This window comes from Podarcis filfolensis (genome assembly GCF_964270895.1).
Source record: "Podarcis filfolensis genome assembly, chromosome: Z".
In the NCBI taxonomy this organism is placed as follows: domain Eukaryota; kingdom Metazoa; phylum Chordata; class Lepidosauria; order Squamata; family Lacertidae; genus Podarcis; species Podarcis filfolensis.
Genome location: NC_139617.1, coordinates 11267004 through 11288392, shown reverse-complemented (window position 1 = coordinate 11288392; position 21389 = coordinate 11267004). Strand labels below are relative to the sequence as shown.

General features: G+C 43.7%; 2 long non-coding RNA genes across 4 annotated transcripts in view; one reads left to right on the top strand and one right to left on the bottom strand.

The window, feature by feature from the left end:
• Positions 1-21389, top strand: part of LOC310754188 — a 258587-nt gene that overhangs the window by 198745 nt on the left and 38453 nt on the right. The window lies entirely within an intron of this gene.
• On the bottom strand, positions 1792-13605 carry LOC310754182. 3 transcript variants are annotated; one of them, XR_014543662.1, is made up of 4 exons: positions 13063-13605; positions 10652-11454; positions 3344-3431; positions 1792-3250 (listed from the first exon to the last, which is right to left on the bottom strand). It is a non-coding gene; the product is annotated as an uncharacterized lncRNA (long non-coding RNA). The 3 variants fall into 3 exon arrangements; XR_014543661.1 differs by having other exon boundaries at positions 1792-3431; XR_014543663.1 differs by lacking the exons at positions 1792-3250; positions 3344-3431 and adding an exon at positions 10191-10316 and having other exon boundaries at positions 13063-13342.

The following is a 21389-nucleotide window of genomic DNA, read 5'->3' as shown; positions in this document are numbered from 1 at the left end:
GTTATCTAACAGGGAAATGGGGAAAGAGAAATAAGGGGAGAAGTAACATGAAAGAGAAAAGTAGGGAAGAGAGGGAGTAAGGGGGGATGATACAAGAGGAAAGTGGGAGAGAAGGGGATAAAGAATGCTCTCCCCAAGGAAGTTCCTTTTTAACCAGGCCTTTGGTTGACTTGATCAACATCCCATACCCTTTTAAAATGTGGTTCTTTTGGTGGGACGGTATTATTGGGTTATTACTTTTATTTTTATTTTATATACTGTGATCCTTTTATGTGAACTGCGCTGAGACCTCTGGGTATAGGGCGGTATATAAATTCAATGAAGGAGAAGAAGGGGGGGGAGAAACTGGTAAGCAAAGTTTGTGAGAAAAAGAGAATAGCTTAAAGAAAATGGGTGGTGCACTGTCAGCTCAGGTCTCATCTACAGCCCCAACCCACCCTCCTATGCATCCCTGAGAGATTCCCCCTGAAGGAATGCAGATCTGCATTTTGGGGGACCTGAAGCTTGAACTGTTCTGGGGGCCTGATCTGGGTAATCACTGTTGCCTTCTTCTGGGGTTGTTCCACAAGAGATCACCACATTTTATTTATACCTCCAACTATTATACCTCCAATTGGGACGCAGGTGGCACTGTGGGTTAAACCACAGAGCCTAGGACTTGCCGATCAGAAGGTCGGCGGTTCAAATCCCTGCGACGGGGTGAGCTCCCATTGGTCGGTCACTGCTCCTGCCAACCTAGCAGTTCAAAAGCACTTCAAAGTGCAAGTAGATAAATAGGTACCGCTCTGTCAGGAAGGTAAATGGCATTTCCGTGTGCTGCTCTGGTTCGCCAGAAGCGGTTTGGCCACATGACCCGGAAGCTGTACGCCGGCTCCCTCGGCCAATAAAGCAAGATGAGCGCCGCAGCCCCAGATTCGGTCACGACTGGACCTAATGGTCAGGGGTCCCTTTACCTTTAACTTTATACCTCTGATTTTGATCAAAATTGCTGTACTGGATTATCTCACATGTCGAAGTCACTGGTGTGAATAAATATTTCCTATGCCCTATATTTTCCAAGTTATGAAGGGGAGTGAAAATTAAGGAAATGTTATACAGTGGTACCTCCGGTTATGAACTTAATCCGTTCTGGAGGTCTGTTCATAACCCGAGGCACGCTTTTGCTAATGGTGCCTTCCGCTGCTGCCGCACCGCCGGGGCACGACTTCCGCTCGCATCCCAGAGCAAAGTTCGCAACAAGGGGCATCTACTTCCGGGTTAGCGGAGCTTGTAACCCGCAGTGTTCACAAGGAGGACAGTACATAACACGAGGTTCCACTGTATACATACATGAATAAATTCACTTCTGGGCCCCTCTGGGATTAAGAGTCCTGAAGCTTTATTAGTTTCCTAGTAGATCTGCCTCTGAGCCCTTATTATAAAAAAGTATCCCACCCACTCCCTTACAAAGTCAGACAAGTCAAGGTTGGCTTACAAGATTGGCAAAAGGAAAAAAGAAAAGAAAAAGAAAAAAGGTCCCACTTTCGCACCTACAATGATCAAGCTTAATATGAGAATGTAACAGGCAATAAACATGGAATTAACACTAAGAGACTAGAATTGAATCCTACTTAACACAATTAATTTGAATCTAAATGTGCACCAGAAATAAAAAAGCACAAATCTACATATAAAAAGGGACAAACTCCAATATAATCTAATCAAGTAATAAAAGGAGCTATTTTCCACTTTCTCTTTAATTTGCAGATATTTCCAGTTCACTCACTCCTATAATTTATTTTCTTGTGCATTAGGGAACTAACTAATTTTTTTTTAAAAATGAAATATAGAAACACATTTTCCATAAAATTGCATATAACCTTCTGCTAGGTGTAAAACTAACTTGACAAAGCAATAAACAAAACAGAAAAAGTAGCTATTAAATCCCAATGGTAAAATATTTCCCTTATCACATTTTTTCTTTCTTTTTTTTCTTTTGCAAATTGCTCAGCTAGCTTGCTGGTTTCAGGTTCCTGCTTAATTAAAAATGTGGCCTTGTTTAAGTAACACTCTCATAATTTGTGTATCAAACTTTTGACACAAAACCATTAAAATTCATAAATATTGCTGTCCAGTGGAAATGAAATTAGGTCTGTCTTCCCACTTAGGTGTACCTTGTCAACATTAAGAGAAGCCCATCTATTGCCATTAGCTTCAATTTACATAAATAAATATGCCTGCTTTGTGGTAAATTAAAAAACAATGGAGTTTTGGCAGAGATTCCCAAGTCTCTAAGCTGCCCATTTGCTACCAAGCCTAATTTGGGGTGTTGCTACTGACATCTAAAGCCTTATACAACTTGGGGCCCTCTTAATTCATCAACTGTCTTCTCCCCTATAGTCCAGTTCATCCACTGAGATCTGCAAATAAGGTTGTTCCAGCACCTGTGCAGGTACATCTTCTAATGACCAGGGGGCAGTCCTGTTCTGTCCAGCCTCCAGAGCCACCTCCCGCTAAGGTACAATGGGCTCCATCTGTGACAATGTTCTGGTGCATGCAAAAAACCTAGCTGTTCACCTGAGCATTTTTCACAGCCAAGATTTAAGTGATGACTTAGAAACACAGGGAGCTGCCCTATACTGAGACTATTGACCCATCTAGCTCAGTATGTACACACTGATTGGCAGTGGCTGTGCAGGATTTTAGGCAGGAGTCTCTCCCAAGACATGCGTGAAGATGCTGGAGATTGAACCTAACCTGAGATGCTACAGAAGGATAGGTACTTGGATGAATGAGTTTCCTACTGGTATATCAGATGAACGGTTTACCAGCTCTGTAAGAATTGTGGAGTTACGATTGCAGAAGCACCTTGCTAGGCTGAAATCATTCCTGTTCTCCTCTCCACTTAAACAAACCAAACCAAAAATCATCCAGGTAATTGCAGCTGAGACAGCTTCTTCGCTTCATTCATTCCAGCATACTCCCCAGGAAACAAAAGTTAGCAGATGTCTTATCAATAAGCACCAGCCATTTCTTCATCTATAGCACTCTTCGAGAGCCTAAAGACATGGAGAATTAATCTCTTGCATTTGCCAGATGTCATAGGAGCAGGAGCTGCTTCTTGATCCACTTGTCTCCTTCCCTGCCTTGGGTTATATTCAGCACACTTAGTATTAGCTCAATGGCTTTTTATGTTGATTATCATCCTGTTGTCATAAATAAGAGGCTGGCGTGCATAAGAGATGCAATTAAGGGCAAACAACATCAGATGCTGTGGGAGGAAAGGTCTCGTTGAATACCACTTCAGCTTTGAAAATGCCCTTTGCATTGATAAAATCTGTAGCGCTTCACAACCGTTACTCACCAACAGGCGAATGTTCACATGGCTTTAGAATCTTATTGTGCCAGGATCTTCAGAGTGCAGTGGTAGTCGGGGATGTTTTTCACCAGTTCTAGATGGGGAAATAGCTGTTAAAAAAAAGTTCTATGAACTAATTACATTATGTATAAAATGTAGGTAAGTACCACAGAAGCATGTGAAAGGGTAATGGGGTCATAACAAAAGAGGTCTCTCATGGAAAACTACCGGCAGAGCAGACACCAACAGGACACTTTTGAAGGAAGAGTGAGGGGAAGCCCTGTGGCTCAGTGGTAGAACATCTGCCTTGCATGCAGAAGGTCACAGGTTCAATCCCCAGCACCTCCAGGTAGGCTAGAAATGAAATCACTCCAGTCAGCGTAGACAATACTGAGTTAAATAGACCACTTGTCTGACTCAGCATAAGGCAACTAGGAGAGAGCCCTACCCAAAAGCCTGGAGAGCCATTGCCATTCAAGGTAGACAATACTGAGCAAGATGGACCAATGGTCTGATTCAATATGAAACAGCTTCCTGTGAATCTGGTGAACCTAATGGAAATGGACACGACTTACTTGGGCTGAAGAAGACAGGTGCTTTGGTGCCAGAGGATATTCAAGGTGATCGCTCTCATTGCTAAGTCCAATTGCATCTTTGCTCTGAGTCACTGTGAAACCTGGCATTTTCACAGGTTTCAAATACTTATGACAAACATATTAATAGCTGGCAACCAGTGGCAGGCAGAGCCAACTGTGAATGCAGCCACCGTTCCTCTGAGTCAAAAAGCGGAAGAAATGACACAGCAAAGTAAGGTATATATCAGGTTTGTGGGCTGTGCAGACATGAACTGAGGTAGCAGCAGGGCTGGCCCAAGACATTTTTGCACCTGAGGTGAAACACAAAATTGCATCGCCTTTCCCTGCCAGGAAAGAAGGGGTGAGTGAATATCTACATTATGAACAATGGGGGAATAAAGATCAGGAACAAGAGTAGGAGTAGACCGTGGGAGGAAAAATATGAATCCCTGTGACCCACGTGTGTGGGGTGAATAACAAAATAATTGGCTGCGTGCCTGGATTCAAAATGCAGGACTAAGCAGACTCTCCCACAGGAGAGAGTCCTCAGTAGCAGAGTTTAACCTCACAAAGTCAAGCAGCACAGTGAAGCCTTAGGAATGTAGGCTGTTAAACCTTTTGTCCCATTTAGTCTCTTTGCAAAGTGCTCCCCTCTTTCTACCCTTCTTGCAATGAAAAGACCACACACTTTTTAAATATTTTACTTACAAAATGTTCCAAAGGTCAGGTTCATGCATTTATCCAAGCAGTAGCAAGGAGAACACCGACAGAATGCTCTTGGGCAGAAAATACAGGAAGACAGCTTCAAACACATGTTCTAAGCTCGGAACTTGCTTTAGGCATGTATTCCTTGGTCAGTTAAATGGTGTAGAGGGAGTGAGAACAGGAAGAGAAGGCTTCACTTCCTCTCATTGGAAAAGACAGGGCATGACCTAGCTGAGTCTAGGACTCCAGCTCTATTGTCTTAACCCCTTCATGCACTAACTGGCAATCATACATAGTTATGTTTGACTGCAATTTCCCACAGAGACCAGGAGCACCTCCTATTTCTTTTGACAGCAGCAAAATTGACTATAGTTGAATTTTGGAGATCCTTAGAAGCAGATGTGACAAAGGACTGGCATGAACAAACCTGGCAACTTGCTCTCATGGATAAATTGGCTCGGCGATTAAGAGACAGGAGGACTCAGCACACATCCGAATTTTGTCCCTAATTTATTTGTACAATATGCTGCTCCTCTTGTACATGAATGCCATTCTCCATTGGCACATAATTATCCTGGAAAAACTCTTCCATTTGTCTGACTGTAACTTGGAACACACTACAGAAGTATTGCTTTCCCCTGTATCCTTTGTTGCTGCTATTTTTCCTGTCCTATTGCTGTATGAAATATAAAAGCAATATGAAGTTATCTTTAAAAAAAAAAAAAAAAAAAAAGACAGATTCACCCATCTCTGCCTTGGAGAAACTGTTGCAGAATTTCTCCTCTCTCTCCCATCCCTACCTCATTTCCATGCCCAAAAATACTGTGGGAAATTTAAAGAGGCCATTTCAGAATAACCCTAAAGAAAAAAGGATAGCAGCTGCTTGATGAAAGCAGAAGCCTGTCCTTACAGATGACCTCCACAAGTTTTAAAAATATGAGGATCTTATTAAGGACAGAGAACAAAACACTACATACAAAAGAAACCCTGGGTTTTTCTAATTTGTTATTGATCTTCTGAAACAGTTCAAAGAGAGTTTTAAAAGACTCATAAATACTGAGATAAAAAACTGCCTTAAACACAAATATTTCATAAAGTTTTTCCAAAAGGAAGACACGATTGCTTTTTAAAAAAAGTTTTCCCTAGCCCACAAACCTTAGAAAGTTGGATCATGTTGTGACTTCTTCCCAAAATTGTTATGATCAGTCACTTTAGACTTCCAGGCAGAGCCACATAATTTTTCTAGTCATTTTTGTGCAGTGATGCACTCTTCTTTCCAGCTTTTAGCATATGCCATTCTTACAGTTGGGCTGCAATCCAGGCCCAGTTGGTGCAATTCAATGCACTCATGTTGCTGCCTCCATCCACCTTGGGTATTAAGATAGGCAGAGGTGGCCCTCTTCGTAGCTCCGCCACACTTAGACGTTTGGGGGTGGCAGCCTGGGAGAGGGCATTCGCTGTGACATGCAGCAAATTATGGAATTCCCTCCCCATAGATGTGTATCTGGCACTTTCTTTTTTTCTCAGATGCTAAACATACATTTTCCCACTGGCTTTTGACAGCTTAGATATGTGTCTAGTAGATTTGAGCAAAGCCCAGATCCCTCATCAAATTGGGAAGATTCAGACAGATTTGAGCTTTGGCCAAATTGGGCTGAGACAACTCCAGATTGCCCCAAGGCAGGCCTGCCCACTCAAAGCAATGCAGGGCCAAGATGCAGGGCTGCTTTTGAGGCGGGACACAGGGGAGAGGAGAGGCAGGCAAGCAGGCAGACTCTGCAAAGAGCAACACAGGGCTGTTGAAAGAGGGCTTTCAACTGCTCCTCACTGCATTGTGGCTATGCATGCCTGTTCCCAAAAGGGGAGCAATCCATAGTTAAATGTACGGTAAGGTAAAGGTAAAGGGACCCCTGACCATTAGGTCCAGTCGTAACTGACTCTGGGGTTGCGGCGCTCCTCTCGCTTTATTGGCCGAGGGAGCCGGCGTACAGCTTCTGGGTCATGTGGCCAGCATGACTAAGCCGCTTCTGGCGAACCAGAGCAGTGCACAGAAACGCCGTTTACCTTCCCGCCGGAGCAGTACCTATTAATCTATTTGCACTTTGACGTGCTTTCGAGATGCTAGGTTGGCAGGAGCAGGGACCAAGCAACGGGAGCTCAACCCGCTGCGGGGATTCGAACTGCCAACTTTCTGATCGGCAAGTCCTAGGCTCTGTGGTTTAACCCACAGCGCCACCCACGCCCCATAGTTAAAAGTAGAAGTCGGCAAATGTGTCCTCCTTTTTGCTCTTCAAAATATGGCAACCCTAGTTTGTGTGATAGCTGTGCTTCTGGGGCTAGTGCTTTGAGCCCTTCCCCTTGATGTTCCTTGTCCTTGTTTCCATTGCTCAACAAAGAGGGACAACCACTGTTGGGACAGACAGCTACTGTTGTCTGTCACAATCATTTGGCATCCTGTTCTGTTGCATGGAAGTTCCATTAATCTGCCACACCAAGAAGCCATTGATAAACCTATTAAAGCTAACCGCTATTTATTTACAGTTGGAAATTCCACAATTTAACCATGCATTGTATGAAGTATTGCCTACACTCTCATATCATGAGTGGGAAGTGGTAGGTGCCCACTGATCACAAGATTTCTCTGTTTTTCTCCTCCTTCTTCCCCCCCACGTTGAATGTTTTATTACAGTCGAGGAGGATCCAGAAAGAACTGGATTTTCCTTGTGCAATTTAAGTTATTTCTCCCATGTTGCCTTGACATTCCAGCATGCGATGATGCATCTCGTTAGGACGTAGGTGGGATTTTCTCACAAAGAAGCTACATGGGATTTGGAGTGGGTGGGCAAAAAGAGTGCCGAATCTAAGAAAAGGTTAATAAGACTATATAATATCATCTCACTTTAGGGGGCTGGAGGCAGATTGGAAGAGTGGGAAGTGGGGGCAATCTGAAGCAAATGCTGAAGAAATAAGAGTCAAGCTGCTATGGAAACGAAGGAGATGGAGGGGGGAGTTGAATATTTCTAGAGTAACAGCCACTGCAAGACTTTTAGGAGCAGGAGATGATCTGAAAACATTTTTGTTTTTTAACCCCTGGGCCACTTTTTTCAAACTTTAATGATCTTGATGAAAGATGGGATGAAAATAGCTGTGCAAGTGGGTAGGTGGGATGGCACTGTCTCTCGCTGGAGAACAAGGGAGGAAACCTGGCTACCTGAAACAGGATAGCTAGCATAGATAGAATGGAGGTTTCTAGAAAGGTCTTTTTTCCCTTGGGCACTCTGTACCTACCTCTTTAATTAGCTGCAGTCACACAAACAGAGCAATCCAATCCCTTGTTGCATCAGATGGAGGGGTGGAGTTGAGGGGAGATGTTCCTCTGCTGGTGTAGCATTACCACTTCTGCCTGCCAAAAGTGTATCAAAGGGGCAGGACTGAGCTGAGCTCCCCAACCTTGACCTGAAAGACTTTAATTCTGCAGAAAAGACCAAAATAATAATATTAACTCCCCTGCTCCTGCAATGTGGGGTTGAGTCACAATGATGAAGCTGTCTCGGAACCTAAATCATCAGCAACTCCAAGAAGACCCCAAGGCCTGAGTGAAGAGGTACATCTTCAGTACCTGATGGAACCAGAGGATAGATGGTTATTGACGGATCTCTAGAGGCAGCACGACAACTGAGGAACCCTCAAAAACATCACCTCTCATGCCGTTAGTGCCAGTGTTGCCCCTGTAGAACTCAGCAGGGAGAAGGATGGGGACAAACCTAGAATGAGTTGGCTCCATCTATCACTGGCTCTGGCTCCACCTATTGCTAGTCTCCCCGCTGTCCAATGGATACCAGCCACCACTGCATCCCTCATCCGGCTTCCAAACGTTCTAAAGGCATTGAACATACAATTTCAAGCTTAAACAAAAATAGATTTTATCAGGATCTTCAGTTGGGGGCCCGACAGCAAATTCCACGCAAGTACAGTTTTTGAAAGGGTGCATGGAATATGACTGGGTTTGTGAGACTGACTCCCAGCTTAAAGCCTGCATTTCCTTATTGACAACCTTCTAGTGGCCAGTTAGCAGGACCAGGGAAAATGTTGGTAGGCCCAGAAGAAACTGGGCATGGCACAAAGGCTGGGACACCTTCATATAGTAGGTTATGTTCCAACTACACAAAACCCAGAGGTTTCCACACACAAACACACACACATACATACCACACACCTCTCCATCTGAGCAAGGAAGAAGCATTATCACAATTCAAGGACAACTTCCAGGCAAGTAAAAACACTTGAGGAAGACCAGTGAAGGGTGTGGCCCTGAGGCAAGTGTATGTGCCCCGAGGAGAGTCTCAAGGGGAGGGTAGAGAGGCCTGGGGGAGGGGGCACATGTGGCCAACGGGATATCCACCCTGTGATCTTTGGATGAAGGACAGGATAGCTCAGTCAGTAGGGTATTGGACTTTTAATCTCAAGGTCATGGGTTTGAGCCCCACATTTGGCAAAAGATTCCTGCATTGCAGGGGGTAGGGACAGATGATCCCTAGGATCCCTTACATTTTGATGAGTCTAATTAATAAATAAAATAATGATAAAATGGCCCCCACCTAGAATACACCTAGGCCCCACTATCTATATGGGCCAGACTTTGCCCTCTGGTAGGTTTCACCCATGAGTTTTTGTGCCCTATATTCAACAATGCATAAAATCAGATCTGCTTAGTAAAATGTGCATTTATTTTCTGTCTTCTTAGTTGTTAACTAATCTAATCTTCCATTTTAAAACCAAAGGTGGTCTGGTGGCAAAAAGAAAGGCAGGAAAAAAACCTGGCATGTGATGAGTTGATCCTTTCGAAAATGTTTTCCGCACAAGACATTTCTCACCATATGCTTTACAAGTTGTTTGCTAGCAATGTGGTGGATGCTAATAATATATCCAGTACAAATTCTGCTGGTTTATTTTTATGATTCAAGCAACATTTGGTTTATCCATTTGAAGACAGAGAATTTACACACACACACACACACACACACACAGAGCCTATTACTGAACTGTAGAATCTACAGGATCTGAACTGTAATAGGATGGGGTCTTTAGGAGTCATCTCATTCATTTTCAACAGACAATATCTCCAGGACTCATATTCTGCTCTTTTTTGATTCAGCCAAAGGGCCAAGGTACATTGGTTTTAAGCTAACATTAATTTTCTTTAAGGTTGAAATGAATGGATTTCCTCTATGCAGCTACAGGTGAACTTTCCAAAAAGAAAGGATAAGCCTGTTGCACCAGGTTATGCTTGTTCCAATAGCATTCAGGAAATTGGAAGATGGGCATCATCAGTGATCCGAATGTTCAAAACAAACACTCATAGCCTCTCCTGCATCTGGCAGTTCATTTCCTAATATCCTAGTCAAAACTAAATAAATAAATATTAGGACATATTTGCACTAAGATGCTGGTGGATTTTTGTGACTTTTAGAAGAAGAAGAAGAAGAAGAAGAAGAAGAAGAAGAAGAAGAAGAAGAGGAAGAAGGAGTGTGGAGAACTGAATTTAAGACTGGAGAAGCAAGAATCTAAAATTTGCTCATTCCTAGCATCTTTGTTCTGCAGTAGCATCTTCACGCCCATCATTTCCAGCTCCAAGGGTCTTCTGGCCTTCTCCCATTGTGAGAAGTGAAGTTACAGGGAACCACTCTGTGGAACGTCCTCTCAGCAGAGGTCAAGGAGATAAATGACTATATGACTTTTAGAAGACATCTGAAGGCAGCCCTGTACAGGGAAGTTTTTAATGGTTGCTTTTTTAATTGTGCTTTTAATATTTTGTTGAGAGCCGCCCAGAGTAGCTGGGGCAACACAGATGGGTGGCATATAAATAATAATAACATCATCATCACCATTGGAAATAAATTCCAAAAGGTTTTGTTTGCGGTTTCCTGCTTGTTTGGTTTTGGGGGGAAGATCTCTTACAACTTCAAGAGGCACAAATCCTGCAACTGCACTGAAAAAAAATGGAGGAGGCATTTAACAACATCCCCATACTTACCCGTGTCATTTCCTCTTCCTTGATTCCTATAATTGAATAGCCTTGTAGGATGTCACTCTTACAGGTTGCCATGAGCCCCGCAGTACTGTCAGGATCAAGCTTGAGTTAGCAGGTTCTAGCAGAGGAGGAGGAAGAAGGCGGTGGCTGAACTGTGGAAACCTGAGTTGGAAGAGAGGGAGGCTTTAATTGTTTTGGAGGGGGAAGAATGGATGACGGTTCTCTCCAATGACCTGCCTTTGGACCTTCCCAGCAGAGGATGGCAAAGGCCTTCCTCCAGGAATCAGGGGGCAGCATCCACTGAACAAGAATCCAGTTCTGAACGTCTTGCCCTACTCCTGAATCACAGCTCCTGGGTCATCAGTCTGTTGCTGAACCTTTACCAATTACTTGAATGAATATGGATCTCTTCCAAGTAAGAGCCCCTGCCTGCATGCATTGGGTGGAAGCCTGGATATTTAGCAGAATGTAGAATGGGCACTCATTTCTTTTGCCTTTCTGGCTTCTTGTATTCTGATTATTAGTATTATTTCCCCCTGTCTGTCCCTTTCAACTTTTCCAGCCACTGAGCTTTTCCAATCACTGCCTTCCCACTTTGTTCCACTCAAGTCCAGATTGATATTTCCTTCCCAGCCATGAAATAGTCTGTTCCTGTCACCCGGTGTTCAGCACGTACGGTCAACATTTCTCGGCAGAAGAGAGCAGTCAGCAGGAGAGCTTGTTTCTCGCTACATAATAAATGCTTTGGCACCAGTTCTGGGCATCCATCTGTTTTGCCAAAGACTCTGCTAAAGACAAGCTTCAGGCTGGAGGAGAAAAGCAAAGACTCCCATAAAATATTGTTTTCATTATGTTGCAGACTCCTCTCCCACCTTCATGCACACACACACACACACCTGTCAGAAACCAAATATAGAGTGTCATTATTCAAAAAGGCATCATGACTGGAGCACCCCCTTATAGAGTCTCAATTGTCAAGGTTGTGCACAGCTAAGAAACTCCAAACACTTCCTTGCAGCCCAATCTATCTTTTCCTTCTCTAAATGGATGGTCATTACAATTGCACTGTAAAAGGTAAAGGTAAAGGGACCCCTGACCGTTAGGTCCAGTCGCAAAGGACTCGGGGGTTGTGCGCTCATCTCACTCTATAGGGCAAAGGAGCCGGCGTTTGTCCGCAGAAAGTTTTTCCGGGTCATGTGGCCAGCATGACTAAGCTGCTTCTGGCGAAACCAGAGCAGCGCATTGAAACACTGTTTACCTTCCTGCTGGAGCAGTACCTCTTTATCTGCTTGCACTTTGACTTGTACTGCAGTATCATTCAAATGTGTATATATCTTTAGCTTGGATCCAAACTTTGACGTAGTTTATTGAAAGGGCACTATCTAAAAAAGGAGGAGACAGCAATAGCATATTTAAACCAGGCAGACTGTGGAGGCGGGGCTTATGGTAGGGATGGGTTAATATATCCATTTCACTTTCGCTCAGCTTCTCATTTTTCCAGTTTCCAGTTCTCCACATTTCTGCATCAGTCTGCATTTTTTTAATTAAAAAAAGCCGTCGTGAGAATTTGCCAGCATTTTAGTGTACATTTTTGATACTCGTGACATTTTTTATGCTGTTTCCCTTATCTCACATGGGTTTTCCCCAGAATATAATGAATTTTTGGCATGTTAATTTCATTAGTGCATGTGTTTTTATGCACGCTTACTTCTAATATACAACATTTTGTTCCCATTATTTGGAAGAATGACATTTGGAGAAGTGTGAATTTTGAAGTGTAGCTGTGTTTCAGTTTGGCATTTGGAGAACTATAGGTTCCCTATTCCTGTTATAGAGTGGGCTTACAGCTGCTAATGCACACACACACCAGCTACTTTTAAGTACAAAAAACACAGGGGCTCAAGGATGTGCACAGATTTGCCACTTAAATTTGAGATCTGAAAACTACCAGATGTCAACAAACCTTCAGCATTTGGGACTAAATCGAGAAGTATATTTTATTTATACATAGGGGAATCTATAATAATAGGCCCTGCCGCACTAATGTAGCCTGCAGCAGTGAACTGTGCAATTTTGATTCAAATTAAGTCAGTGCCTCTCAAATCAATATCACTCACTCATATTTCTATCAACAGCTGACACATTCATTGAGAAAATGGTTTTTTATGCATCCAAGGAAATTGTACTTCAGGCTTCTTTAGATGGCGCACACTTGATGAATGGAGTCTGCACTTCCATTATGGGGGAGAACATTTGATTTCTTCAGTGTTGGCATTGTGGCATCTTGTTATCTTACATCCCCCATTATCAGTCCATTCATTTCAAGCTTATTCTTTCTACATCACCTTTCTCACCCTTTGTAACAGATGTACTGTACTATGTACTCTGACTGAAACAGATAATAACAACTCAACTGTCTCCCTTGAGTCAAAGTCTCTCTCTGTGTGTGTGTGTGTTTCAAAGAAAAGATGGCTTAGCTGATGATAAGTATAAGCAAAAATAACTACTAGACAATATAATAATATAAGGATCTGAAATGGGAAGACTGACAAGGGAAAAGGTCACATATATCTCTTGGTTATAGCTTGAAGAAAGTTGAGAGAAACTTTTGTAATGGTTTTCAGCTCCCTCTTTTCTTCCTTCATTACCAACTCTGGTTTCTTCACTTGTTCTTAGAGAAGCCAGGTGAGCCTGGTAACACGTAATATGCGTCATAATAAAGTACAGACATAAAAATTCTAATGCTATGGCAGAGGAAAATGTTTCCCTGTACACTTTCTTCATGCCATGCATAATAGTATATGCCGCTTGCCTTTTCTTTAAACTAAAGAAAGCCCCAAATGTTGTAACCATTGCCCATAAGGGAATTGCTTCAAGCACTTGATGAGTTTGTTTTTCATTTTCTGAGATAGTAGAGTTTGAGACCATTGAGAGAAGCAAGCAAGTGGGCATCAGCAGCACTGGCAAGGAAGAGGTGGTAGTGAGCACACTAATGGAGGGGGGTATACCGAGAAGAGCCTCAAATGCATCAACATCTACCAAGGATCACAGGTTTACAGAATCATAGAACTGGAACTGATGTTGGAGGTCAGCTTCCAATCATCTACTCAGCACAGGGAACTTGCACCTAGTGCATCCCTGGCAGGTGATCCTCTGGCCTCTGTTTAAATGCCTCCAGTGAATGAGGGTCCCATCAGCTTCCTCCAGGGCAGTCTGTTCCACTATTGAACAAATGCTACCATTGGGAAGTTCTCTGACGTTTAGCTGCAATTTGCTTCCCTGTGATTTCCGCCCACAGATTCCAGAGAGCAAGTTAACTCCATCTTCTGCCTTCGTATGGTATTTTATATGAAGACAGCTATCATATCTCCCTCCCATTAATACCTCAAAAAGGCTAGTGCTTCTCAGGGAAATCTGTTTACACACTCTTCTGCAAGCGTCCAATAGTAATGCAGTTTGGAGAAATCAAGGTCTGGTTATGAACATGCAAATTAGCCCAATAAAAGATCCCTACAACTCTCATGAGGGCTTCAAAATCACACATTTCTGCAAGAAATGTTAATTACATTTTTTTTTAATAAAAAGAAGCAGTTTTTAAGTCCCGGCTTTTCAAAAAGCCCAAAAAGGCTATGTTCCCCAAACAATTTTTCACTCTATAACACGCACCAGACCATAACACGCACGTAGTTTTTAGAGGAGCAAAACAAGAAAAAAAATATTCTAAACGAAATAGTGGATATATGTTTTTTGTGGTTCATGCTGTGACCACAGACATGTGATCTGACAGTGAGTTTGGAGTAGCCCAATGCAAAAATCCTGAGGATCCATGTGGATCCATGCTTTGTAACCACAGAGGAGGGAAGGAAGGGGAACCATGGATCCTCTGCTCACGACTGCAGCAGATCCCCCCGCCACCCACAGGCATTCGCTCGATAACACGCACAGACATTTCCCCTTACTTTCTAGGAGGAAAAAAGTGAGTGTTATGGTGCAAAAAATACGGTAATTAATGGGGGCTATTAAACACATTCTATTACTTTGAATGGACTGCACTAGGACAGTCACCCAACTCGGATGAAGCAGAGAACACACAGATCTCTTTCAGAAAATAGATGGTCTGCAAAATGAACTGCAAAGTGCATAAAAGCAAAATAGCAGGAACGTTTGGGTTATCTGCACTTATTTCCTTTGCTGCAACCATAAGCACAATACAGCAAAGTAAAACTGTGGTAGAAGCAATGGACACAGGAACCTCTTTAAGCTACCAAGCCATTTGCTTAACTTTGAATATAGATCAGTCGGGAGCACCCAGATACGGTACATATAAATGAACAACCAACACAACTGTTTATTGTTTTTCTCTTGTCATTAGACATGGGAATGTCTTATTAGACGGCTTGAGGCCCAGGTATTTAAAGGACTGCCTCCCCCATGCTCCTGACATTGGCAAGGGAGGCACTGTTTGGTGTTTCTGTGGCCAGTGAATGAGTGACATGGGGTAGGTCATTCTCTGTGGTAGCACCCCTTTTGCAGGGAAATTCACCTGCCCCTCCCACTGGCATCAGTTGAAGTCACATTTATTTACTCATGTCTATGGTACATAAATGTAAGTGCTTCTTTTGTCAATAAAGTCTTAACTATCATATACGTTCCTTCCTTAGCTGCGGTGGGTCAGGATAAACTTTACAATATTTAGCCTGTAGCACTGGTATATATATCAAACTGATTAGGTCACTGATGCCTCTTTCCTTTCCCTCTCTTTATTTACTTATCTTTTTACATGCAAGTTAGAGAATGACTGAAGGGATGACTTCATTTAGAATGCCAATAATTACATAGGTTTTAAAATACTGGGCTACAACAGGGAAGGACCCTTGGTTGGTGTGTTATTTCTCATCACCTTGCAAGAACCAATATAAAGAAATGGCAGAGTTTGCTCCTTTCTCTACTGCAAAGTCTAGTGGTTGCTAGTCATGAAAATAGGTATGAGAGGAGAGTACGAATTGATGTGGTCTCCTGAAGTGGGGAAAAGCAATGCCACTCCTCAAATGCAGATCCTAAAGGACAAGGGAGGTCTAAACCCAGTTGAAAGCTTGTAGGCTCCCCAAATACAGTCTACCACCTCACCTCTTTAGGTTTCAGATGATACCATCCCCCACCTGCACCAGCTAAATGGTCCGAGAGGAGAAGGCAGGCAGCCAAACAGATGGTGAGACAAACAAGAGGTGTGGAGCATTGTTATATAAGATGCACACAGACCGAAATCGATGTCATCCTGGAATGTAACATTGCCTTTTGAGCCTCCAACATTTTCCTCCTCCTGTCCCCCCACCCCCACCTTCCTTTGGTATTTAAAACAGACTATATGGCCAGCAATTCATTTATATTTCCTATATAATTAGTCACTGGCAAGTAAAACAAATTAGGTGCTTGATAAACACACACAATTATATTTTCAAAGCATTTGTATTTATGCATGGAAGATGGGACGGTTTTATGAATGTGTAATCAGGGATGTAAAATTGGAAAGAAAACAAAATTGAGCACAGCTAATTTGGTAGGGGAGGCAAATTAACGCTATGCCATGGGCTTTGCGTGTGCATTGCCCTGATAAACTTCTTCCTGGCAAAGGTTCCTTCTATGCCAAGGATGGTAATCCTTCTTCTGTGCCTGTCCTCTTTTATTACTCCTTTGAGGAAATGTTGTTTATAAAATAAAGATCTGCACAAGCTCAGATAAGAGAGTGCCCGTTTCCCACCCGCACCCCCCATCTAACCCATTAATAGCGAACAAGCTGGGACAGGCCAACACACTTCTTTTCTCTTTGGTGTACACACACACACACACACACACACACACACACAAGGCAAGGTACCAGCAGGCTCTGCACTTGAGCAATTGCGGCAGATGTGCCCCATGAATAGGTTGAAAGGGAAAGTTCACAGATCCTGAAATAGCAGGACAGAAAAGGTGGAGCTGGGAGGTCTCCTGCCCTAGCAGGAGCAATAATGGGAAGAGTTGCGAGTGTGCCAGTAATGAAGAAGGCAGATGCAAGATGCACAAGAGAATGAATGAGAAGCAATGGGAAGCTTAAAGCAAAAGGAAGTGGGCAAAGAAAGCTGGTAGATGCTGGCATCAGGGAAACCAGGAACAGACAGGAGTATAGAAAAGGAGAAGCCAGCAATGGGACAAAAGGAAGTGCAGTAGCCAAGACAAAGGAAAGGCAATCTGGCTCAAAAAGAATAAATAGAAATCATTTAAAACAGTTCCAAAGAGTCACTCGATCAAGAGATACACAAACCTCAGAAGTTCATCTGTTTATCATTTGCGGGGGCATTAAAACCTGGTGTTGTTTTGCAATTTATTCTATTTATCTAGCAGCTCAACATGGAGACAAGTGGAGGGATTATGGAAGGTTGAGAGAACAGAGTTTATTTGAAAAGTAGTACAATCTTGCACTGATCTTTAGGGATCAAATGAGTTTTAAATTTACACTGAAGCAGAGAGACACAATGGAAAGGGTCATTGGTTAGTTCTCAGTGGCAAATGGGCGTTTGGACTGTACCACTTTAGACCATTTGGTGCTGGTTCACATTTTGCAATGCAGTTCTTCAGCTACACAGTCTATACAACAATACATATACTGGGGCAAAGTGTGCATACAATCCACATATAATGTCCTATGTGAATGTCAGGAAGCAGTTGGAGGATGGATGGGGTTAACAGATTGAGGCTGAATCCTGACCAAATCACTATTTCCAGGGGACAGAGGGTGGAGGACTCCCTGGTCCCGAATAGAGTAACGGGCACCTGAAGGACTAGGTGCGCAGCCTGGGAATCATTTTGGACTCAACGCTGTCCATGGAGGCACAGGTTAATTGTGTGTCCAGGGCGGCTGTCTATCATCTCTATTTGGTACGTCGGCTGAGACCCTACCTGCCTGTGCACAGTCTTGCTAGAATGGTACATGTTCTGGTTATCTCCCGCTTGGACTACTGCAATGCGCTCTACGTGGGGCTACCTCCGAGGGTGACTCAGAAACTACAACTAACCCAGAACGTGGCAGCTAGACTGGTGACTGGGAGTGACTGACGGGACCATATAACACTGGTCTTAAAAGCTCTAAATTGGCTCCCAGTATGTTTCCGAGCACAATTCAAAGTGCTGGTGCTGACCTTTAAAGCCAAAAATGGCCTCAGCCCTGTATACTCTCCACCCCCATTATTCAGCCCAAACACTGAGGTCCAACTCTAAACACAAATTTAAGGCCATAAAAAGCCCTGCTAGATCATGCCAAATGCCTCTCTAGCCCACCATTCTGTTCTCACTGTGGCCTACCAGATGGCCATGAGATGCCTATAACCAGGACCTCAGCCAAACAAAATTTTACCCCATTGAGAATCCCAGTAACTGGTATTCAGAGTCACACTGCCTCCAACAGTGAAGACGGAACACAGCCATCGTGGCTTGTAGCCACTGATAGTATTGTCCCTCATGAAATGTTCCATTTCCAGGGCATTTGGGTTTATTTAATCTGCAAGGCTGAGCCCATTTTCCTTATTTTTCTCAGCAAAGATATTTCACGCTGAGAGAATTTTAAGCAGATTTATCTGCTAAAGCCTCTAACTAGAAAACTGTGGGGGGAAATGAGATGCTTATCCTAATAGCATAGGTGTGCTGTGAACAGATCTGGTGTCTAAAAAATCTGGCATCGCTAAGCAATGAACGTCTGTTAGCTGCTAAGGACAATCAGAAATACCCTTGACTTTTAATGAAGGCCTTAATAGCATCCAGCCTCATGCTGTTGCTGCTCAACTTTCAACTCCCAATTTTCACATTTCTTGATTAATTAAATCATCGCTTTGAAGCGGCAGGCATCCTACACAGTGACAACTACAGTAAGGGTTCCTCTTCACTTTTAGGACTCCACATCTCAAAGCCTCTGCCTTTGGGTTTATTACATCCTTTGACTCTAAGGGTCTTTGATATCTTCCATTTCAAAAAACAAAGGGCATGCCAACTAAACTGTCTTTTTTTATTCTCTTCCTGGAAAATGCAGCTGGGGCAGTGGCAAAACTCATTGCCTGGGGTGCCTTCAGTGAAATGCTTTTGAGTCTTGCAGAAATCTGTTTCAGGGGAACTCAAAGGGTCAATGACTCAAAAAAAAAAAAAAAAGCAGCAAGGAATTGGTGTGCCCTGTGAAATAAATGTTGGACTCAGTGTATCAGAGCCTAAGTTGAGTCCTTGGACCAAAGAACCATCTAGTCCAGCATCATGCTCCTACAGTGGCCAATGTGAAGCCTCTGAGAAGACTGCCAGCAGGATCTGCCTTCAACAGAACTTTTACCAATTTATCAGCAAATGGGGAAATAGGCTCATTGTCAGAGGGATCATCAACGTATTTTCTATCAATTAGTGCTTTGTGTACTAATTGATAGAAAGCACTAATTGACAGAAAATAAGTTGATGATCCCTCTGACAATCAGTGGAATTGTCAGTGGAATGGTATTCTAAGGGTTGTTTTCACATATTACCCACCAAGAGACTCTGTCTACCAGAAAGAGGATACCCAATAGTAAGTTTCAGTCAAAAATTGCACTCTGGTAATTGCATATGTCTGGACAAGAAAGCTCTGAAAGCCTGAATTGGATGGTTCTCACCCACCCCCAGAAGTGTCCTGAGCACACCCAGCCCAAGGAGGACAAATGGGCAGTAGTTTAATTCTTTATTGACAAAACATGGATCTAACAGTAGTTCCTAAGGTGCACTGAACACACACACACACACACTGATTAAGTTATCTTGCATCCTCTCCCCAGGCTTCTGTTCTAAGATGGACCGTTGGAGAAATGGTGTGACCACTCCCCACCCACCCAAGTTAAGTACCCTTGTCTGATGGGGCATGTACACAAAACCTGTCACTTCCTCTTCAAGTCCCTCCTGCTCCTGAGGGACAGGGGGGAGGGGATGGAGGGGATTCTACTGCCCCTCCACTCCTAGCACATCCTGCCCTTCCTCCAGCCCTGGCTCCTGCCTCGCTACTCCCTTCACTTGGATCACCCTCTGGCTCCACTGCCTTCACCAGACACTCCTTGGAGACCTGCCACTCCTTGACAAGAAAAGGAAAGATAGTTCCTGCAGCCTAGAACTAGGGATGGGGGCAAGAGTGTCATAATCCCCTCTCCATACTCTGATACAGACCAGAAGTGGGAGGCACTTGAAGAAGAGGATTCTGAAGGGGAGTAAAGAGGGAATGAGACAATGAAGCAGAGCTCCTCTCTACCTCCAGATGCACCCAGATCTACTGGCAAGATGGCAATTCTCAAAGCTGCCTCTTTTCCACCCATAAAGCAGCAGGGGCTTTTAGAGATCATGGAGGTTGTTTCCCCACCAGAGACTGAAGAGGGCTCAGGGGAAACACCTGTTGGGACAGAGGGTTCAGAGCAGGAGGAACCCTCATAGATGTCTCCCAGGGAAACGCACCACATCAAGTGAAAATAGGAAACTTCTTCCGCAGGAGGTTACCCACCTTCTAGATCAATAACTTCTAGAGTTCCAGGGAGTCTCTGCCTCTGCTTTAAAGCTTGGCAGATTGGTGGGGTAACTCACTGGAATATCTTCATTACCTTCATGCAATCCTGGGACCCTTGCTACTGATCTTGGACACCTGAGCCTTGGGCAGGACTTATTGTTGCTACCACTTTGACTTCTAAGACCACCTGAATGAACTCTTTCTGTGACACTGAGTGAGGACCTCTAGTCTGCTCTAATAGGCCTTCACTTCCTTTTGAACTAGAAAGAGCGCCTGCTGACATTTTTCAGCGGGAAGCAGGACAAAGCACCATGCTCCACACTAGGCCATGCTCCTTGCACATGCCCTCTCCTCCTCAGTAAATGCCTGTGACCACCCGCATTCACTCGCTGGCCATTACTGACAAAGGGTGGATATTCCAGGTTAGCCGTTGTAAAGGACACTGACAGCATTTTCCTGGCAACATGAGGCTTTCTTTACCAAGCTCTGCTCCTGAGCGGAATGCCTGACTTGCTTCCAGGTAAGAACAAAAGAAGGGCTCTGCTTGATCAAATGAAAGTACAGCAGTGTGTCTTCTACATGGGCTTAAAGAGATGTATCTGGAAAAGCCCAAAAGCAAGGCATGGTCATAACCTTCTACTACTGTGGCTCCCCAACAGCTGGTCTTCAGTGGCATACTCCCTACGAACCTGGAGGTTGTAATGAGCCAGGTACCAGGTGCCATGGGATAAAGCTCATAGTCAGAAGAACTAAAGAAGAAGCCTGGGGACAGGACGAAGCCAGGACTGAAAGAAAACCAAAGGAGACAGGAATGTGCCTGAACTCCAGAAGAGCTTGTTGCTCAGGTAAGCTTTAACTAGAACAGGAAGCCCTCTTATAGAACTTTCTGTTCCTCCTGTCCAGGGAGATCCAATGACCAGCCTGGATGGCAGGGGCAGTTCAAAGTCTGAGGACATGCCTCAACACACAGTTCAGTGGCTCACCACACTGTTCCTTGCAGCACTATGTCATGATTGTGACATCCTTCAGAGGAAACTTTAGAGAGCAATGGCATGAAAGAGCCCTGCTACCACCACCCATCGTCAGAAATGTGGGTGGCGGCAAAGAATGTGAAGAAAGAAAATGGGGATACAGAGTTTTGTCAGTTCCCACCCCACCCCAGGTTTGGCTGAAATGCTCCTCTGAGAACTTCCAGCCCAGTATTAGTTT